At 39.8% G+C, this 19812-nt stretch overlaps 1 protein-coding gene across 3 annotated transcripts in view; it reads right to left on the bottom strand.

Moving 5' to 3' along the window:
• Positions 1-19812, bottom strand: part of LOC136856844 (ubiquitin carboxyl-terminal hydrolase 2) — a 434922-nt gene that overhangs the window by 358019 nt on the left and 57091 nt on the right. The window contains exon 1 of one of the 3 annotated variants that reach the window (XM_067135019.2): positions 16338-16404. The exons of the other annotated variants lie outside the window; for them this stretch is intronic. The gene's annotated coding sequence lies outside the window, so the exon portion shown is untranslated. Of the gene's footprint in view, positions 1-16337; positions 16405-19812 lie in introns of those variants that run through there. 3 annotated transcript variants of the gene reach the window in all.

The raw sequence follows: 19812 nt of genomic DNA, 5'->3' as shown, positions 1-19812 counted from the left end.
ACCGAGCCTATACAGAAGTCATGCACTAGTAGTATTAGTAGTAGTAGTGGTCGTAGTAGTAGTAGTAGTAGTAGTAGTAGTAGTAGTAGTAGTATAAAATTTTACAGCATTACCAGCGGTCGTGCCCATCGTTCACTGGTTTATTATCTTCCTCGAGCGATCAATGGAGGTGTCCGACCCATGATCACGGGTTCTATTCCAACCAACAAGAGAAACCTGAAAGATTGCATGTTATTTGAGCAGATTTACCTATAAAAAGAAAACTGCATTACTCCTATAACAGCGTCCCTGCAATGTCTTTCTATAAGGATGTAGAAGTAAACGGGAGTGAAATGCCAGCACTCTGTTACCTACATAATTAAGTCAGAAGTATGAGGTGAGGAAGTACTGTATATACGATGAGTAAGGCATGGTTGTTCGTTAAGTTAAATCCAGACCAAGTCAATGACTTGTTATTAATTCATAATAATAACAATAAACAAATTCGTTTGCAGTACATTCCCAATTTTGAGCTCAAGCTTCTGCAATAGCCATCTATCATATATCCTTGAATAGAAAAACCTTGAGCAAAGAGGACTTTTTCCATGAATTGTCAGGTTTATATTTAACTGTGTGGACTCATGTGCATTAATTTGCACAGTTTATACACAATTTCTTTGGTATGGATAGTAGTGAAATATATGGCTTGTGCTAATGTGTTTAGTTGCCGTATAGAAACCAGAAAGCCAAGAATAACGGCCGAGGGGATTCGTCGTGCTGACCACACGAAACCTCGTAATCTGCAGGCCTTCGGGCTGAGCAGCGGTCACTTCGTAGGCCAAGGCCCTTCAGGGCTGTAGTGCCACGGTGTTAAGTTTTTATACAGAGCAGTAAAGTACGCTAGCGTGGAGGAAAACACGTAGCACATGAAATCCATTAACCATTTCTCCCAGTGCAGTGTAGAAACATAGTATAAAATATGTTTAATTATTGACAGTTTCCTGCCCATTCATGAGTCCACCATTGGCGCAAAGGCGTAATGTTTCGAGAGATAAAGGCAAGCGAGACAAACTTAACAGAGTACGGCTAAACAATGAAGGAGGGAGGCGAGCGCTTCTACCTGTGACTCAGACAGCACGTGAAGAAGCGAGTATCAAGGGGCAAGGTCGAACGAACATGGCTCGCCTCGCCTTTGAGAAACAAATCCGGTCATAGCCATACTCGACAAATATGAACCGAGCACAGAGCGTGTTTTGCATGACACCACTGTAGAAAGAATTAGAGCAAACTCGGGCATTTTAGATTACACGTTCCACTCATGTGTAATGGTGGTTGCATATGCAACTAAGCACACCTTTCCCCGTCTCAAGTTCGAATAATGCACGCCTCTAAGTATCCAGGTAGTGAACAGTTTAAGATACTGACATCCTGTTTTCATTTTCGTTAATGGTATTAAGGGGCTCATACTTAAACATGCAGTACTTCTCCAAGCTATTGACAAAATGTACTGGCTCACACGTTTCCGTAGCAGAACGTTATTTCACGCAATAACTGTTTATGTTAAGCTATCAAGTTTACACTCGTAGTTACAGGGACGTCGCACAGATCGAAGCGCAGGACAATCGGTCTCGAAATTTTCGCGAGAGTCTCGAGCTCTGTGAAGTCAGTCTCGAGAGTCTCGAGAGAGAGCGTTGCCCATCACTGTTTCAAAGTAATGAATGAACTTAACTTTGATGTAGTGTGTTTGGTCGCAGATAATCACCAAACCAATAAGAATGTGTTTTAGCTGTTAAGTGGTGGTACCCTAAAAGCATGCGTTCCTAATCCAGCTGATTTTTTTAAGTCTCTCTTTCTTCTGTTTGACAATATGTATTTATTGAAACGTATTAGAAATAATTGATTGAACAGATGATTTAATGAAATTAATGAACGTAAGTTTTCGTGACTCATTGTATTAACACAAAGAAATAAATGAACTGGATTAAAGCCACTATATATATATTTATTAATAATAAAGCCAAGCTTTCTGCCAAATTACATTGTCCTTCATCAGGGCATTTGAAGTTTTGCCTCCGACAGTGAGCAAATAAATTATCTGAAGGAACATGGAAGTCATGCCCGTACCATCCACGGCCTACCCTACTAACTGGACTCAAGGATCGTGGCGCTGTGCTGTGGTGGTTGGGAGGGAAGTTACTGATGCACCGCCCTCTGTCGACAGTTTGAGTGCGACCCGCTGTGCCATGGTGGTGTTATGCATGTATTTCTGCAGTACAGGTCTCCATGTATTTGATAACTTGAAGCCGGCTTCCCCGTTGATGTTATTTGGGCGCAGCTCTATCTCTATGGCTCGCGCAGCTCTATCTCTATGGCTGCGCCCAAATAACATCAACAGGGAAGACGGCTTCAAGTTATCAAATACATGGAGACCTGTACTGCAGAAATACATGCATAACACCACCATGGCACAGCGAGACGCACTCAAACTGTCGACAGAGGGCGGTGCATCAGTAACTTCCCTCCCAAGGTCTGTCTAGGGAGGTCTGGTCACGCTACCACAATCCTTTGCGGTGGCGGCCATATTGGGTCTCAAATATCGTTGTTATGTGGGCGTGCACAATGTAATGATGTGAGTTAATACTTGTATTTTGAAAGAAAATGGGATACTGTGCCGCTCCAAATTGTCAAAATAAGACAACTGACGGAATTAGAGTGTTTCGCTTTCCGAAAGTTAAGCAAAGAAGAGCTCAGTGGGTACAAAACTGTAGGCATGACAAATGGTAATCTACAGATAATTCCGTCTTGTGCGCTGTTTTGTGAACTTATACACTCGTATTACTCCTGAATAATACAGTAATATGTTTGTATGAACGATGTTTTATATTTATAGGTCTTATTATGTATTTTCTTCTAGCATGATTTTTAAGAATCGCTATTTGAACTAAAGAGGGCAGATGGACGGAAACTACTCAAGTGGAATTCTATCCCAAATATTTTCAACGTCCCTAATCCACCCAAGTCTTTGACATAATGATAGGAAACCTCCCAAAGAAAGGGAACTGTCTTTCAAAACAAGCAAGGAAAGTAACAGGAAATGTGTAATAGTAGTATTGTTGTTTATGAAAATTTCCTTTTCATGCATCCGGCTCCATGGCTAAATGATTAGCGTGCTTGCCTTTTGGTCATAGCGGTCCCGAGTTCGATTTCCGGCAAGGTCAGGAATTTTAACCGTAATTGGTTAATTTCGCTGGCCTATTTCTTCAAACCAAAAATGTGTGTCCAGTTTGTCATCATTACAACAATAATTGTTAATAGCAGTCTTTTACGGTACTGTAGTTATTATTTACAGCTATATTTCATTCACCTTAAATGCTCTATGGAGTACTTTATCTGGCTGGACAAATACTTAAAGATCACAACACTCGCACTAACCAACTACTGTAATTTAACGTACCGTAGCCTAACATAATATCCTAATGTAATCCCTAAAATAGCCTAACCTAGGGTAACTCAACTTAATAGTGACTGGATTTCTATTCCTTAAGGAATCGTGTTTACCAATTGCTGTAATTTTCTTAACCACGATTATTATTATTATTATTATTATTATTATTATTATTATTATTATTATTATTATTATTATTATTATTATATGCATGAACTTTAGGACTCAGTTGAGAGCCCCTTGGTCGCAACCCACGCTCCCTAGTTAGGAGATCCTGACGCCCCTTTCAGTCACCTCTTATGACGGGCAGGGAATACCGTGGGTGTTATTCTATTGCCCCCGCCCACAGGGGGAAATCAATCTGGGTTGTGACTACGAGGCTCTTAGCTGAGTCTTGACATTAATTTCACTTGTGTTTTGCTCTCACCTATTCTATCCCATCCGACTTGCCCTGGTCAACACTTGTTCTTTTCCGACCGCGACGGCATTAGCGCATTCGAGGCCTAGGAAGTTTTTCATTTCCACGCACTTTGTGGCCTTCATCTTTCTTTTACCGATACCTTCATTTTTCGAAGTATTGGACCCCTTCCATTTGTTTTCTTCTGATTAGTGTTTATAGAAGATGGTTGCCCAGTTGTACTTCCTCTTAAAACAACAATCACCACCACCACTTGGTACTATAAGCTGCATGGGTTATCAATAAACTAGTTAAGAGTAGCTACGAACATCACCTTTGTTGCACATGTGCAGAGTATTTTTGCCTTAGAACCCAAAGAAATACCACATGAATGGATAACAACAGTTACCAAACATCATTTAATGCACTCAACTCAAGAGGCATTGAGTGTTCGTCAACACACTGGGGTAACCCCTTAGAAACGCAGTATCGATAATTACTTTCTTAATAAAGAAAACGCTGAAGGTAATTTATTACAACTGTCTCTTAGTACTTTAAGTATACTACTTCAAGTTCAGCGGCCGGGCTGAGTGGCTCCGACGGTTAAGGCGCTGGCCTTCTAACCCCAACTTGGCAGGTTCGATCCTGGCTCAGTCCGGTGGTATTTGAAGGTGCTCAAATACGACAGCCCCGTGTCGGTAGATTTACTGGCATGTAAAAGAACTCCTGCGGGACTAAATTCCGGCACCTCGGCGTCTCCGAAGGCCTTAAAAAGTAGTTAGTGGGACGTAAATCAAATAACATTATTATTATTATCAAGTTCAGTATTTCATGTACCGTACAGATACTGGTACTGTACAGATTTCTATGTTTATGTCAATAAGATTACGTACTTGACAGATGATATTAATAGGAAACACAGTAAGACCAAGTTGTAAGGAAGTAAAAGAGTAGGACAGAGCTTTCCTGTTGATTCTTGTTTCTCAAAAAAAAAATCAGGCTCTGCTAATTATCTTCCTATTCAAATAGCTGTGAATGTTTAATATCATTTAAGTGTTATACAGTTATATATACATGAACAGTACATGCCCAGTTAAATTCTTTACGAAAAATAGTTGATGTTCTGTTTTTATTTCAATGTACGCCACCGAAATCCTCTAAATTCAAATGCACTTGCCTTTGGTTACGCTCGCTTAAAGACCCAATATGGCGGCTCCATAAGAAGCATTCGTGACTTGACCTCCCTAGACAGACCTTGTTCCCTCCCAACCACCACAGCACAGCGCCACGATCCTCGAGTCCAGTTAGTAGGGTAGGCCGTGGATGGTACGGGCATGACTTCCATGTTCCTTCAGATAATTTATTTGCTCACTGTCGGAGGCAAAACTTCACATGCCTTGATGAAGGCCAATGTAATTTGGCAGAAAGCTTGGCTTTATTATTAATAAATATATATAATGGCTTTAATCCAGTTCATTTATTTCTTTGTGTTGATTTAATGAAATATTTGTTGGCCCAGATGCTAAACAGACATTCACTGTCATTGAGAATATGTATCCCGCAGCTATTGAGAGGCAAAATGTTGCTCTAGCTATGAGTATTTTTGATCAGAAAAACATTGTGACATTAGAGATGTTGCATAATGAGGGTATGGTCTAATGAGGGTACCGTCTAATTTTGAAAGTTAATGTTCAGTCAATGTTCAGCATGTCATGAGGGGAACATCTTTAAATGAGGATGTAAATCCAATTTACAGTCCCAATGACACCAAGCTCCCGTTTCTGCAAACACTGAAAAGTGAAGGAAAACTCAGGCTGAAGGAAAACTCACCAACGGCAAATACACAGCTCTAACTCTTACACTCCTTGCAACTGTTGGTCTATGTAAATACACTTTTGATAAATACAAGTTTGCCTACATACACACATCCACATTACAGACAGACATATAGCAGCTAATAGAAAACTGAGGGGCTACAGGTACAATGTATCATTCGAACGGATACTCGAATCTGATCGAAAATTCAAAGTATTAAATTTGCTGAAGTCTGCGAAGTTAGAAGAATTCACATTGAAGAACCTAGCAGTGGCATTTACCCAAAGTAAGGTAGATGAAAACTTACTTTTGAATCTGCTATTGATGAGTCCCGCTGTTATACTGTTCCTGTAGAAACTCAAAAGACTCTTGGTGTATTGGTAGTTATACGTGCATGATCCTCCTCGAAAAACTAAGGAGGAGAGGAAAGTATTTAGAGTGTCAAGTTATGTTACAATCTGATAAACTACTTATTGATTGTGAAAACCTGGAACTTTATTCTTACTGTATGCAGCTAAACAGAGGTGGATTAAAGGGCCCTTCGGCTTTCCTGCTGTCCCTTAGTTTTGATGTTCACTGTCTTTTCCAAACACTCAACTGATTTACAATTTGCTTTACGTCGCACCGACACAGATAGGTCTTATGGCGACGATGGGATAAGAATAGGAAAGGCCTAGGAATGGAAAGGAAGCGGCCGAGTCCTTATTTAAGGTACAGCCCCAGCATTTGCGTGGTGTGAAAATGGGAAACCACGGAAAACCATCCTCAGAGCTGCCGACAGTGGGGTTCGAACCCACTATCTTTCGGATGCAAGCTCACAGCTGCACGCCCCTAACCGCACGGCCAACTCGCCTGGTCCAAATACTCATCAGCGCCACGTATGAAGCACACTTTTTGAAATTATATAAGAGATGCTGTAGTAAAACTAGGCCTCCAAGTGACTTAAAACACTAAATAATGTGTCTGCAAGTGTCGTGTGCCATAAAAATGAAATTGTGAATGGCTTTTAGTGTCGGGAGTGTCCGAGGACAAGTTCGGCTTGCCAGATGCAGGTCTTTTGATTTGACTCCCGTAGGCGACCTGCGCGTCGTGGCGAGGATGAAATGATGACGACGTCACATACACCCAGTGCCAGGGCAATTAATCAATTATGGTTAAAATTCCAGACCCTGTCTGGAATCGAACCCGGGACCCCTGGGACCAAAGGCCAGCACGCTAACCATTTAGCCATTGAGACGGACGTCGTGTGCCATTAATCAAAATGTTAAAGAAATGTATGAAAGTCCTGGCCAACATTTTTGTCACTAATTGCACTAAAGTTCTAGCTACATGACAAAAATGTCTTCAAGGATATTGCTAAAAAGCTGCACAGTCAACACGTGAAGAGGAGCGATACTGATTACTTATGAGTGAAGTAAAATATTATCCAGGATCTTAAGCTGAACAGCAAGTGGGCTTACCAGGTAAACTGCTATTTACATTACTTTATTCTGAATCAATTGTCCTAACAACTTCATATTTAGAAAAAGCTGGTTGTTCTATAATTATGTATTGTATGTGGTATTTATTTACATGTTTCATTTCGTCAGTGTTGTGCTGTTCATATTTCAAACGAAATTATTTAATCAAATATTGAAAATTGTAATATCATATATACGCAGACGATTTACAAGTCTCTGCTCACACGAAAGTAAAATTAATCAAGATCTTGCGCATGTTGAAGTGTGAACTACACTAAACGGAATCAAAATGAACCCCGTTAAAACTCAAGCTGTAATGATAGGTACATCCCAGGCCCTTTATCACTTAATGAACGACCCCCGCCCCCAACAACGTTGAATGGATTCATTATCCCTTTTAAAAACAAAGTTAAAGATTTGGGATTAATACTGGACAAAAACCTTCACTGAACAGATCACGTAACAACTATATGCCAACGAGTATTTTTCTCCCTTCACTCACTTAAAAAGAATGAAAGATGTACTTCCTTTCAAGGCCAGAAAGCTGTTGCTTCAACAGCTAATAATACCTCTGTTTGACTATTGTGACGTTGTGTTCGGCAAACTAAGTGGCGCCCTCTCCAGCAGACTTCAGAGAGCTCAGAATGCTTATGTCCACTTCATAATGATAATGATAATGAACACACATGCCAAAATATCATGTAACTCCTGCATTTCACGAGCTAAATTGGTTTAAACGAAACCAGCGTCTTAGCTATAATTCGTTGCTTCTATTCCACAAAATTGTATACAAACAGACACCCTCTTATTCTTCCAGTTGCTCTCAACCAGTCATAACATCCAGACCAGAGCTGCAGCTACCCTAATCCTCAAAAATACCAAATCACAGTTCTACCCTCTACTGTAATTCTTTTGTTGTCAGTACAATTTGAACATGGAATTCGTTGCCCAATGATCTAAGCGAACCCTATCTGAACTGGTATTTGACGGATCAAGTTGAGGGTAAATGCATGAATTCTGTTTTCCTGTTTTGTTATTTCACTAAGGTTCGTGATAAATTTGTTTCTATTGACATATTACAACAATTTTCTTTGCTTTTATTGGCTCATTAGGACACTTTCTTTTTATTCTGGGTTATGTTATATATGTTTATCTTTTCTTCCCTTAATGTTTTTTTTATAATTATGTGTACAGTTCAGTATTATATTGTGTGTGTAATATGTTATTAAACCTTTTGTACATTACAAGACATGGTTTGGCAGAAAAGCAGGCTTCATAGCCTGAGTCACGCCATGGAAATAAAGGTATGATACGTTAGAGCAAAAAGAAAAAACGATTCTCCACAACATGCTTGGCCTAAAGTACAAAAACGAAACGTACATAAGAAAATCCAGACAAGAAATCTACTCTAAGATAGAGAAGATCACGGACACATTGCGCAAAAGCATTGCTCGCTTCTACGGTCACCTATGTCGGATGGGAGACTCTCGATGGAAAAAAACGCATTTTTAACAATTTTGACTCAAAACAAAAAAAACAATTCCTTGATATGTTCACGTCAAAAAAGACCTCGAAAAAATGGGCCTACGGCCAGATGAAGCGCACAAACGAGACCTTTTCAGAACAAGCATCGTGACTTTTGGAACCCTCCGGGTTGTGAAGTGGACAACTGATGCAAAGTGGTCGGATGAACGCCGTGCACGACACACTGAGCTAATGAAAACCTACTGATCAAACGAAAACTGAATAAACGCCAGAATGTATAATGAAGCTTATCGTGAACCCTAGTTGACCGATTAGCGGATCATAAATCAATCAATAAATACATACATTATAGACCGTTATGCCTTTCAGCGTTCAGTCTGCAAACCTCTGTGAATTTACTAAACGTCGCCACTCGTGCTGTGGCCTCACTTAATTCTACACCTCTTACCTTTAAATCGTTAGAAACTGAGTCTAACCATCGTCGTCTCCCTCTACTTCTCTTATCCTCCATAACAGAGTCCATTACTCTCCTAGGTAACCTATCCTCCTTCATTCGCCTCACATGACCCACCACCGAAACCGGTTTATGCGTACAGTTTCATCCATATAGTTCATTCCTAACTTAGTCTTTATCTCATCATTCCAAGTACCCTCCTGCCATTGTTCCCACTTGTTTGTGCCAGCACTCATTCTCGCTACTTTCATGTCTGTTACTTCTAACATATGAATAAGATATCCTGAATCCACCCAGCTTTCACTCCCGTAAAGCAAAGTTGGTCTGAAAACAGACCGATATAAAGTTAGTTTCGTCCAGGAGCTGGCTTCCTTCTTGCAGAATACTGCTGATCGCAACCGCGAGCTCACTCCATTAGCTTTACTGCACCTTAATTCAATCTCACTATATTACCATCCTGCGAGAACACACATCCTGAATACTCGAAATTATACATACATACATACATTATCATTATAGACTGTTATGCCTTTCAGCGTTCAGTCTGCAAGCCTCTGTGAATTTACTAAACGTCGCCACAATTCTCGATTTGCAACTAGTGTTGTGGCCTCATTTAGTTCTATACCTCTTATCTTTAAATCGTTAGAAACCGAGTATAACCAACGTCGTCTTGGTCTACCTCTACTTCTCTTACCCTCCATAGCAGAGTCCATTATTCTCCTAGGTAACCTATCCTCCTCCATTCACCTCACATGACCCCACCACCGAAGCCGGTTTATGCGTACAGCTTCATCCATCGAGTTCATTCCTAAATTAGCCTTTATCTCCTCATTCCGAGTAACCTCCTGCCATTGTTCCCACATGTTTGTACCAGCAATCATTCTTGCTACTTTCATGTCTGTTACTTCTAACTTATGAATAAGATATCCTGAGTCCACCCAGCTCTCGCTCCCGTAAAGCAAAGTTGGTCTGAAAACAGACCGATGTAAAGATAGTTTCGTCTGGGAGCTGACTTCCTTCTTACAGAATACAGTCGATCGCAGCTGCGAGCTCACTGCATTAGCTTTACGGCATCTTGATTCAATCTCACTTACTACATTACCATCCTGGGAGAACACACAACCTAAATACTTGAAATTATCGACCTGTTCTAGCTTTGTATCACCAATCTGACATTCAATTCTGTTGAATTTCTTACCTACTGACATCAATTTAGTCTTCGAGAGGCTAATTTTCATACCATACTCATTGCACCTATTTTCAAGTTCCATGATATTAGACTGTAGGCTTTCCGCACAATCTGCCGTTAAGACCAAGTCGTCAGCATAGGCCAGACTGCTTACTACATTTCCACCTAATTGAATCCCTCCCTGCCATTTTACACCTTTCAGCAGATGATCCATGTAAACTACAAACAGCAAAGGTGAAAGATTACAGCCTTGTCTAACCCCTGTAAGTACCCTGAACCAAGAACTCATTCTGCCATCAATTCTCACTGAAGCCCAATTGTCAACATAAATGCCTTTGATTGCTTTTAATAATCTGCCTTTAATTCCATAGTCCCCAGTATGGCGAACATCTTTTCCCTCGGTACCCTGTCATATGCTTTCTCTAGATCTACGAAACATAAACACAACTGCCTATTCCTCTCGTAGCATTTTTCAATTACCTGGCGCATACTGAAAATCTGATCCTGACAGCCTCTCTGTGGTCTGAAACCACATTGGTTTTCATCCAACTTCCTTTCAACGACTGATCGCACCCTCCCTTCCAAGATGCCCGTGAATACTTTGCCTGGTATACTAATCAGTGAGATACCTCGATAGTTGTTGCAATCCTTCCTGTTCCCTTGCTTATAGATAGGGGCAATTACTGCTTTTGCCCAATCTGAAGGTACCTTACCAACACTCCAGGCTAATTTTACTACTCTATGAAGCCATTTCATCCCTGCCTTCCCACTATACTTCACCATTTCAGGTCTAATTTCATCTATTCCTGCTGCTTTATGACAATGGAGTTTATTTACCATCCTTTCCACTTCCTCAAGCATAATTTCACCAACATCATTTTCCTCCTCCCCTTGAGCTTCGCTGTTCACAACACCACCAGGATGATTTCCTTTTACTTTGAGAAGATGTTCAAAATATTCCCTCCACCTCTTCAGTGATTTCCTGGAATCTATTATGAGTTCACCTGAATTACTCAAAACACTGTTCATTTCCTTTTTCCCTCCCTTCCTAAGATTCTTTATTACTGTCCAGAAAGGTTTCCCTGCTGCTTGACCTACCTTTCCAGGTTGTTACCAAAATCTTCCCATGACTTCTTTTTGGATTCAACAATTATTTGTTTCGCTCTGTTTCTTTCATCTACATACAACTTCCTATCTGCCTCGGCCCTTGTTTGGAGCCATTTCTTATAAGCCTTCTTTTTACGTTTACAAGCTGCTCTCACTTCATCATTCCACCAAGATGTTCGCCTTTTCCCATCTTTACACACAGTTATTCCAAGGCATTCCCTGGCTGTTTCTACTACAGCATCCCTGTATGCCACCCATTCACTTTCTATATCCTGAACCTGCTTAATGTCTACTGTTCGAAACTTCTCACTAATCATATCCATGTACTTCAGTCTAATTTCCTCGTCCTGGAGATTTTCTACCCTTATTCGTTTGCAGACAGATTTCACTTTCTCTACCCTAGGCCTAAAGATACTTAGTTCACTACAGATCAGATAGTGGTCTGTATCATCGAAAAATCCCAGGAAAACTCGTACATTCCTAACAGATTTCCTGAATTCGAAGTCTGTTAAGATATAGTCTATTATGGATCTGGTACCCCTAGCCTCCCATGTGTAGCGGTGAATAGCCTTATGCTTGAAGAATGTATTCGTAACAGCTAAACCCATACTAGCACAGAAGTCCAGCAAACGTTTCCCATTCCCATTAGCTTCAATATCTTCCCCACACTTACCAATCACCCTTTCGTTTCCTTCAGTTCTATTCCCAACTCTCGCATTGAAATCGCCCATTAGCACTATTCTATCCTTGCTGTTTACCCTGACTACGATGTCACTCAATGCTTCATAAAACTTGTCAACTTCATCCTCATCTGCACCCTCACATGGTGAATACACGGACACAATTCTAGTCCTAATTCCTCCAACTGACAAATCTACCCACATCATTCGCTCAATTACGTGCCTAACAGAAACTATGTTCCGTGCAATGGTATTCCTGATAAAGAGCCCTACCCCAGACTCTGCCCTTCCCTTTCTAACACCCGTCAAGTACACTTTATAATCTCCAATCTCTTCCTCATTATCTCCCCTTACCCGAATATCACTTACTCCCAGCACATCCAGATTCATCCTCTTTGCTGACTCAGCCAGTTCTACTTTCTTTCTTCCATAAGCTCCATTAATATTGATAGCTCCCCATCGAATTCCATTTCGTTCGCCAAGTTGTTTCCAAGGAGTCCCTCGCCTGTCAAATGGGAGTGGGACTCCGTTACTCCCATAGGTCCGAGGCTTGCTTAAAATGTTCTGAGCTCGGTCGATTCATGAAGCAGGATGCTGCCCTACTTGCACATAGTCCATGTGAGGATCTCTCCTCTAACGGGTTATGGACCACCGGTGGATTGTATAGTCCTAGCCGCCTGAGCACAAGGAGGGCCAGGACTCAGAATATGTCCGAGATGCCCACTCCCATTCCATAGCAACTGGTATCCCGACTCTCAGGACCACTTACTAGGCCACTCAGCCGTTGCCCACGGTTCACGAACTAGGACGTGACTACAGTAACCCACAAACATGAACCATTCGAAATTATAAATAAATAAATAAATAAATAAATAAATAAATAAATAAATAAATAAATAAATAAATAAATAATGTATAAATACATATATCTTTTAAATTTTCTGCTTCTTTCTTTTTTTAGAAGTTGATTTACGTAGCGCCGACACAGATAGGTCTTACGGCGACGATGGGTTAGGAAAGGGCTAGGAGTAGGAAGGAAACAGCCGTAGCCTTAATTAAGGTACAGCCCCAGTATTTGCCTGGTGTGAAAATAGGAAACCACGGAAAACCATCTTCAGAGCTGCCGACAATGGGGTTCGAACCCACTATCTCCCGGATACAATATTCTGTTGTCTACTTGTTTTATCTTTTTATGTTTGGATTCTGGCGGAATGTAAACTCATTTGCGAAAGTTTCTCATTGAAATGAAGTTATGTTTTTGATGTCCTAACTTAAAATAGTCTGCATTCTCAGATACTTCAAAGGCAGCTGCCCGCCCATGAATTCCACCACCTTGGTGTTGGTATTACGGTCTGAGAGATTGTAGTCCTTCTTGATCCAATGTTTTCATGTTACCCATTAAGCATATTTTAAGGGTGCACAGGGTATAAGATACCACAGATTTTATTTAAAAAGTATTGATGGGAGGATTTATCATTCGTTCCCACAAAAATACTCCGAAATATTTCAAAGGAATGTACCGTATTTACTTCGAATTAAACAGATCACTAACGAATTTCATGTTCAGTCTTTGCTGATATTAGCTGTTATTATCACACATCGCATTCGGAAGTTTGTAAGTCATCAAGGCAGCCCTTCTACCGCGTGGGTCAATCCCACTCGCACGATTGCTTAAACACACAATACTGATAGACGTAATTAAAATATGCATCATTCCTCCGCGGAATAATAATAATAAAATAATAATAATAATAATAATAATAATAATAATAATAATAATAATAATAATAATAATAATAATAATAATAATAATGTTTTGCTAGAATAATTATGTGATAACGTAGCCCTGATTATTTGCGAAATGATTTAAAAAACAGAAATAACTGAGTAATCAATATCGTTCACCCATGCTTTTTCTTCGTTATTTACTTCAAATTACATGTACATTCGTATCAAAGCAATACTATAACTTACAGGGTATTATAAATTAAACTGATTTTTCCTATTTCAAATTTTGACTTTCGATTTAAACACATGACTCAATTCTAGTGACTTTGGTATACCCTGATTTGTTAACCCTCCTAGTATAAGCGTTTGTTTCAACAAAACATAACTTCCTATGATTTCTTCAAAACTGCAGGAATTAGTGTTAATAGAAGATGCTGAGTCCGCCTCTGTGATGTAGTGGTTAGTGTGATTAGCTGCCACCCCCGGAGGCCCGGGTTCGATTCCCGGCTCTGCCACGAAATTTGAAAAGTGGTATGAGGGCTGGAACGGGGTCCACTCAGCCTTGGGGGTCAAATGAGTAGAGGTGGGTTCGATTCCCACCTCAGCCATCCTGGAAATGGTTTTCCGTGGTTTTCCGCTTCTCCAGGCAAATGCCGCAATGGTACCTAACTTAAGGCCAAGGCCGCTTCCTTACCTCTCCATTGTATATCCCTTCCAATCTTCCCATCCCCGCACAAGGCCCCTGTTCAGCATAGCAGGTGAGGCCACCTAGGCGAGGTACTAGTCATTTCCCCCAGTTGTATCCCCCGACCCAATGTCTCACGCTCCAGGACACTGCCCTTGAGGCGGTAGAGGTGGATCCCTCGCTGAGTCCGAGGGAAAAACCAACCCTGGAGGGTAAGCAGATTAAGAAGATGATGAGCGTTTCCTAGTAAAAAGACGCGTCACTTAGTCCTTGGAAATAAACATGACTGAAGTAACTAATTATTCTGATCTAGATATGGAATCGTTCCCCAAGGGATTATATTAGCATATGAGGGTGGGGGTGAGAAAGGTTACGGTAGTTTTCACAGTTTATAGAGGGACATTACTTACCACAAAATAAATGTCACATTAAAGAGCAGATGTAGTGAATGCTAATCTATTCTTTAAACACAAATTTCCCTCAGTTAACTATAAAAGTCAGAATTCGAAACTTGGATCTCGAGTGAGGCTTATCGTCCTTTCGTGGAGTGTAACTAAACTTATTTCGCTACGTAAGTGGATCAACAGTCTTTAAAACGCCGGTAACTGAGTATGGAGATAGGTAAAAAAGTTACAAAAATTGACCCCTCATACATAAATATTTCCAACTTTACTAGGGCTACTTATCATCATTATTATTATTATTATTATTATTATTATTATTATTATTTTGCAAGATAAGATAATCGATGGCTCCGTGTTATCAGCTATAAATCTGAGTGTAGTACACAGTGCCTATATGCTATCAAAACATGTTCTTAGATTGTGCTATAAGAGAAAAACCCAACAAGGTACATCCATAGTGAAGCACCATTAGTAGACTACAAATAATCATTAAATCAATTCTGAAATTTTCAAGTATTTCTCGAAATGAACTGTGACAATTCAACGTCGTCTGTAGAAATAGGAAACATGTTTAGATAACGGATATACGAAGTGTGTCTAGTGTAAACAAGCTCCCTCTGTGGATCTCAAGATACCGGGTTCCAATGAGGCAGAGGTAGTCGGATATTTGAAGGGCGGAGAAAGTCCATTTGACACGTCATGTAGTACGATGTCGGCATGTGAAAGATCACTGGTGACATACTTTGTGTTCACCCGACAAAATTCATTAAAACTCAGTCAAAGATGCCCACAACAGATCCGGTTTACTCTTCCATCTAGCAGGCCTACAGTAAAACAGAACGTCGAAATTGACGAGCAGGCAGCCAGATAGCATCAAATTAAAAATTCCTGCCCACTGTAGCTGAGGCCATACGATTTTTTCTATGGTAAACGAGGTTATCAATAACACTTCTAATTTTCAAACTACTTTTACGTCCTTATTCTTGAGCTATTTTTTTCTCCGGGAAAAGTGCTACGTCAATCCAATGCACAAATGAACGACAGATCAATCTCATGACGTTTCCTATCATCACTTGGAAGTCTGGATCCTAACTGCTACGCTTATAAACTGTACTGGTCAATGCAAACAGAATGGTGCATTCACAGTTTTGTGAACACCAATGCTACGCTATTTTACCTGCTAGACATGCTACCACACCTTTTATGTGAGGACTTAAATTATATTTAGGGGGAGCAAGCCAACAATAGGCATATCATCAGTGAAAACACAGACATAAATGCAAGTGGAATCTACCTTTATGCTCTTCAACCTTACAAGCCGTAAGGAAGGTCGTATATATTATTTTTAGAGAATCTGTCCTCCAGTTCTATTAGAGACATTTTATATAAATAAACCCACTATAAATCTACGTCTATTCCTACTTTTGTATCGTGTAATTTTTGCACAATGATCATAATATGTAATTACATGACACGTTATAAAAAACATGCTTTTGTAATATATCCCACCTCCAATTTAAAAATCCACTTTTTGTGCACATGTTTTAACACTAAACACTGGTCAACATGGCTGAGCAGCTACTGGCCGGTCAGAGTGAGTGAGTGACTGAAGAGTTATTTTAAAACACTCCCTATCTCTGTCTTCTCGCTGCCTCTTAATGGCTTATTCGCTCTTCCTCACTTTTTATTTTGCTTTTATTGGCCTAGTTTTTTAAATATGTACTGTGTCACTTCTGGTGAAGGCTGGATAAGAGTATTTTTGAACAAACAATTAAAGCGCATAGCCCATTGCCCAATCTACCCTTAGCATGACCAGAAAGTTAAAATATAGTACTTTCTCACATATTGAACTTTTATTTATTTCACAATAAATTATCCAATAACATTTCAACAAGTGTCATCTACTCTCAAACTCTGTAACAAGACATTTTTCCCCTGACTTGGTGATATACTTATATGTTAATGTTTGTAGATCTAAAGAAAATCTACAGCAGAGCTTTGAGAGAAAAGACACTGAGGGATAAAGGGTATTTTATTAAATGCCCTCAAAGGTTATTTACTGTAGCGACAATCAGGCTACAGAAAACTGATGGTACAATAAGCTACAGGGATCACACACGAGTGTAAAATTTCACCCTTGCTGTTCATAATTTACACGAATCGTTTAATGAAGGACATAAAATGACTTGATAGGAGTCAGTGGAAGATGAAGTATTGTAACCAGCTTGGTTTATACCAGTGACTGTGTCGGAAACGTTATATTAAAATATCTTGAAACATGAAAGAAATGGAGTACGATACAAAAATCAGCATTTCGAAGTCTAAGACGACGTAGGTTGAGGGCGCATATAAGATGAATTAATGAAGACAGGCCACCAGGGAGACTATATTATAATCTACTCGATCGTTGAGTGTGAGAGAAGCAGAACAGCGTAGGTGAGAATAGTTACTCCGTGTAAAAAAAAAAAAAAAAAAATTAAAGGTGATGTCTCCGTGTCCTCAACATGCATATACTGTGGGTAAGCTCTTCACTAACATGGCACTACAGTAAAAAAGGTTCAGGATGTCTTCTTACGGAAACAACTGTTATAATTTTATTTTATAACATGCTGTAAAATATGACAATCAACAACATTATTAGGCTCATTGTCTTCAGGAAAAAATAGAGTCAAATTTTCCTATGGGATAATAAAATGATCATAAATATGTCTTAAATGTCACTCGGCCATGGCCATCCATCAACGGTTGCTAATTTCAGATGTCCGTCAGCCATAAGACATCGCCAGCACGTTTGCTAGGTAACACTGTCTGGCCATCCATCCATACTTCACATTACAGCTTGTACGGTTGCTAGGTTACAATTCCGTCACACATTTAATTGATGATGATGATGTTTGATGTTTAAAGGCGCCTAACATCTAAGGCCATCGGTCCACACATTTAATTACACGACACTATTTCGTTACATATATTTTCGCATAACCCCATGGCATATATTATATGTGTCAAAAGGCATTCATCTTCAAGATATCTCAATAGAATCGATTCACTTCCGACAACGAATCCCATTTATGTACATACATGCATTACGTACATATTCCTTATAGACTGTTATGTCTTTCAATGTTCAGTTTCCAAACCTCTTTGAATTAACTAAGCGCCTCCACGATCCTCTATCTGTAACTAGCTCTGTGGTCTTCGTTAGTTCCACAGCTCGTATCTTTAAATTATAAAAAATATTATCATCGCCACCTTGACCTCTCTCTGCGTCTCTGATCCTCCAAGGCCGAGTCCATTATTTACCTACAGTGGAAGTCAAACCTTAATAGTTTTGACCTTTATACTCCTCCCAGCATGCACGAATAGGAAGTCTGCTGCGTTGGATGCGCAGTTGGTGAACTGATACGAGGGAGGAGTATTCATACTGGTGAAAGGAGAATTCCTAAGCTACGAAAAAGTTGAGGGTGAGGAACATGAAATTGTAGGTGTAAGACTTATCTATAAAGATAATAGGCAACTTAATGTTTTTGGGGTGTACAGACCTGGCAAGGTTGGCGCTGATGCGGAGTTATTTGATAACATAATCAACTATGTGGGGATCGACACAAAAAACGAACGTCATTCTAGCGGGTGATTTGAACTTACCAAGTGTTAACTGGGAAGGAAATGCGAACGAGAGAAAGCATGACCAACAAATGGTGAGTAAGTTAATATGGGAAAGATAGCTGAATCACTAAGTGATAGAACCTGCCAGAAGGAAAAAAATTCTAGACGTGGTGCTGATAAAACCAGATGAGCTCTATAGAGAAACTGAAGTGATAAATGGTATAAATAATCACGAAGCTGTTTTTAACTATGATAAAGACATTTACAAAACGATACAAAATGTGAACACTAGAGAGGCAGCTGGGATTGTTAAGTTTTCTGGGGATATATTAAAGGCTATGGGTCGGGATATAGTGCCATATCTGAAATACTTATTTGATTACTGTTTGCATGAAGGAGCGATACCAAATGAACGGAGAGTTGTTATAGTAGCCCCAGTGTACAAGGGAAAGGGCGACAGACTTAAGCGGATAATTACAGGTCAGTCAGCTTGACATGTGTTGATTGTAAGTTCTGCGAAAGCATTCTTTCCGAGTATATTATTTGACACGTTTGCGTAATTATTAACTGGTTTGAAAGAAGCCAGTTCGGGTTTAGGAAAGGTTATTCCAGTGAGGCTCAACTTGCAGGATTCCATCAAGATCAAGCAGAAATTTTAGATTCAGGTCAAATGGACTGTATCGCTATTGGTCTATCCAAGGCTTTTGATTGGGTAGATCATGGGATATTACTGAAGAAAATGAGGGCTACTGGACTAGACAAAAGATCTGAACTTACCAAGTGTTAACTGGAAAGGGAATTCGAACGAGAGAAAACATGACTAACTATGGTGAATAAGTTAATATGGGAAGGATAGCTGAATCACTAAGTGATAGAACCCGCTAGAGGGAAAAAATATTCTAAACTCTTCTTTCCTCTGACAAGCCCATATCTCTCCAGACTCCTCGCGCACACTTCATAAACTCTAGAAGGGTGGTTGATTGGGTGCCTAAATTTCTAGAAAATAGAAATCAGAGACAGAGTAGGTGAAGTGTGTTATAAGTGTTATCTAATCCCGTAATGAGTATAAGAGAGAGCGGAATGGATCCCCTAGGGCAGTATTATTGGACCTTTATGTTTTCTTATATATAGTATAAATGATATGAGTAAAGAACTGGAATCACAGATAAGGATATCTGTTATATTGAGAGTAGTAAATGAGTTTCACGATAGTGAGCAACTGCAGGGTGGATCTAGACAATGTTGTGAGATGTTGTAACCGTCCAGGCTTCTCCAGCCCTACTAAAGCAATATTATATCATTTTACGCGATATCATTTGATATCAAGTTTATCCGCCATCGGCAATTATTTGTAATAACATATTTATTCAACGTCAAT

The sequence above is a fragment of the Anabrus simplex genome, chromosome 1, assembly GCF_040414725.1.
Source record: "Anabrus simplex isolate iqAnaSimp1 chromosome 1, ASM4041472v1, whole genome shotgun sequence".
NCBI lineage: Eukaryota > Metazoa > Arthropoda > Insecta > Orthoptera > Tettigoniidae > Anabrus > Anabrus simplex.
Note: the sequence above shows the minus strand (reverse complement) of the source record. Positions and strands in the feature narration are given on the sequence as shown.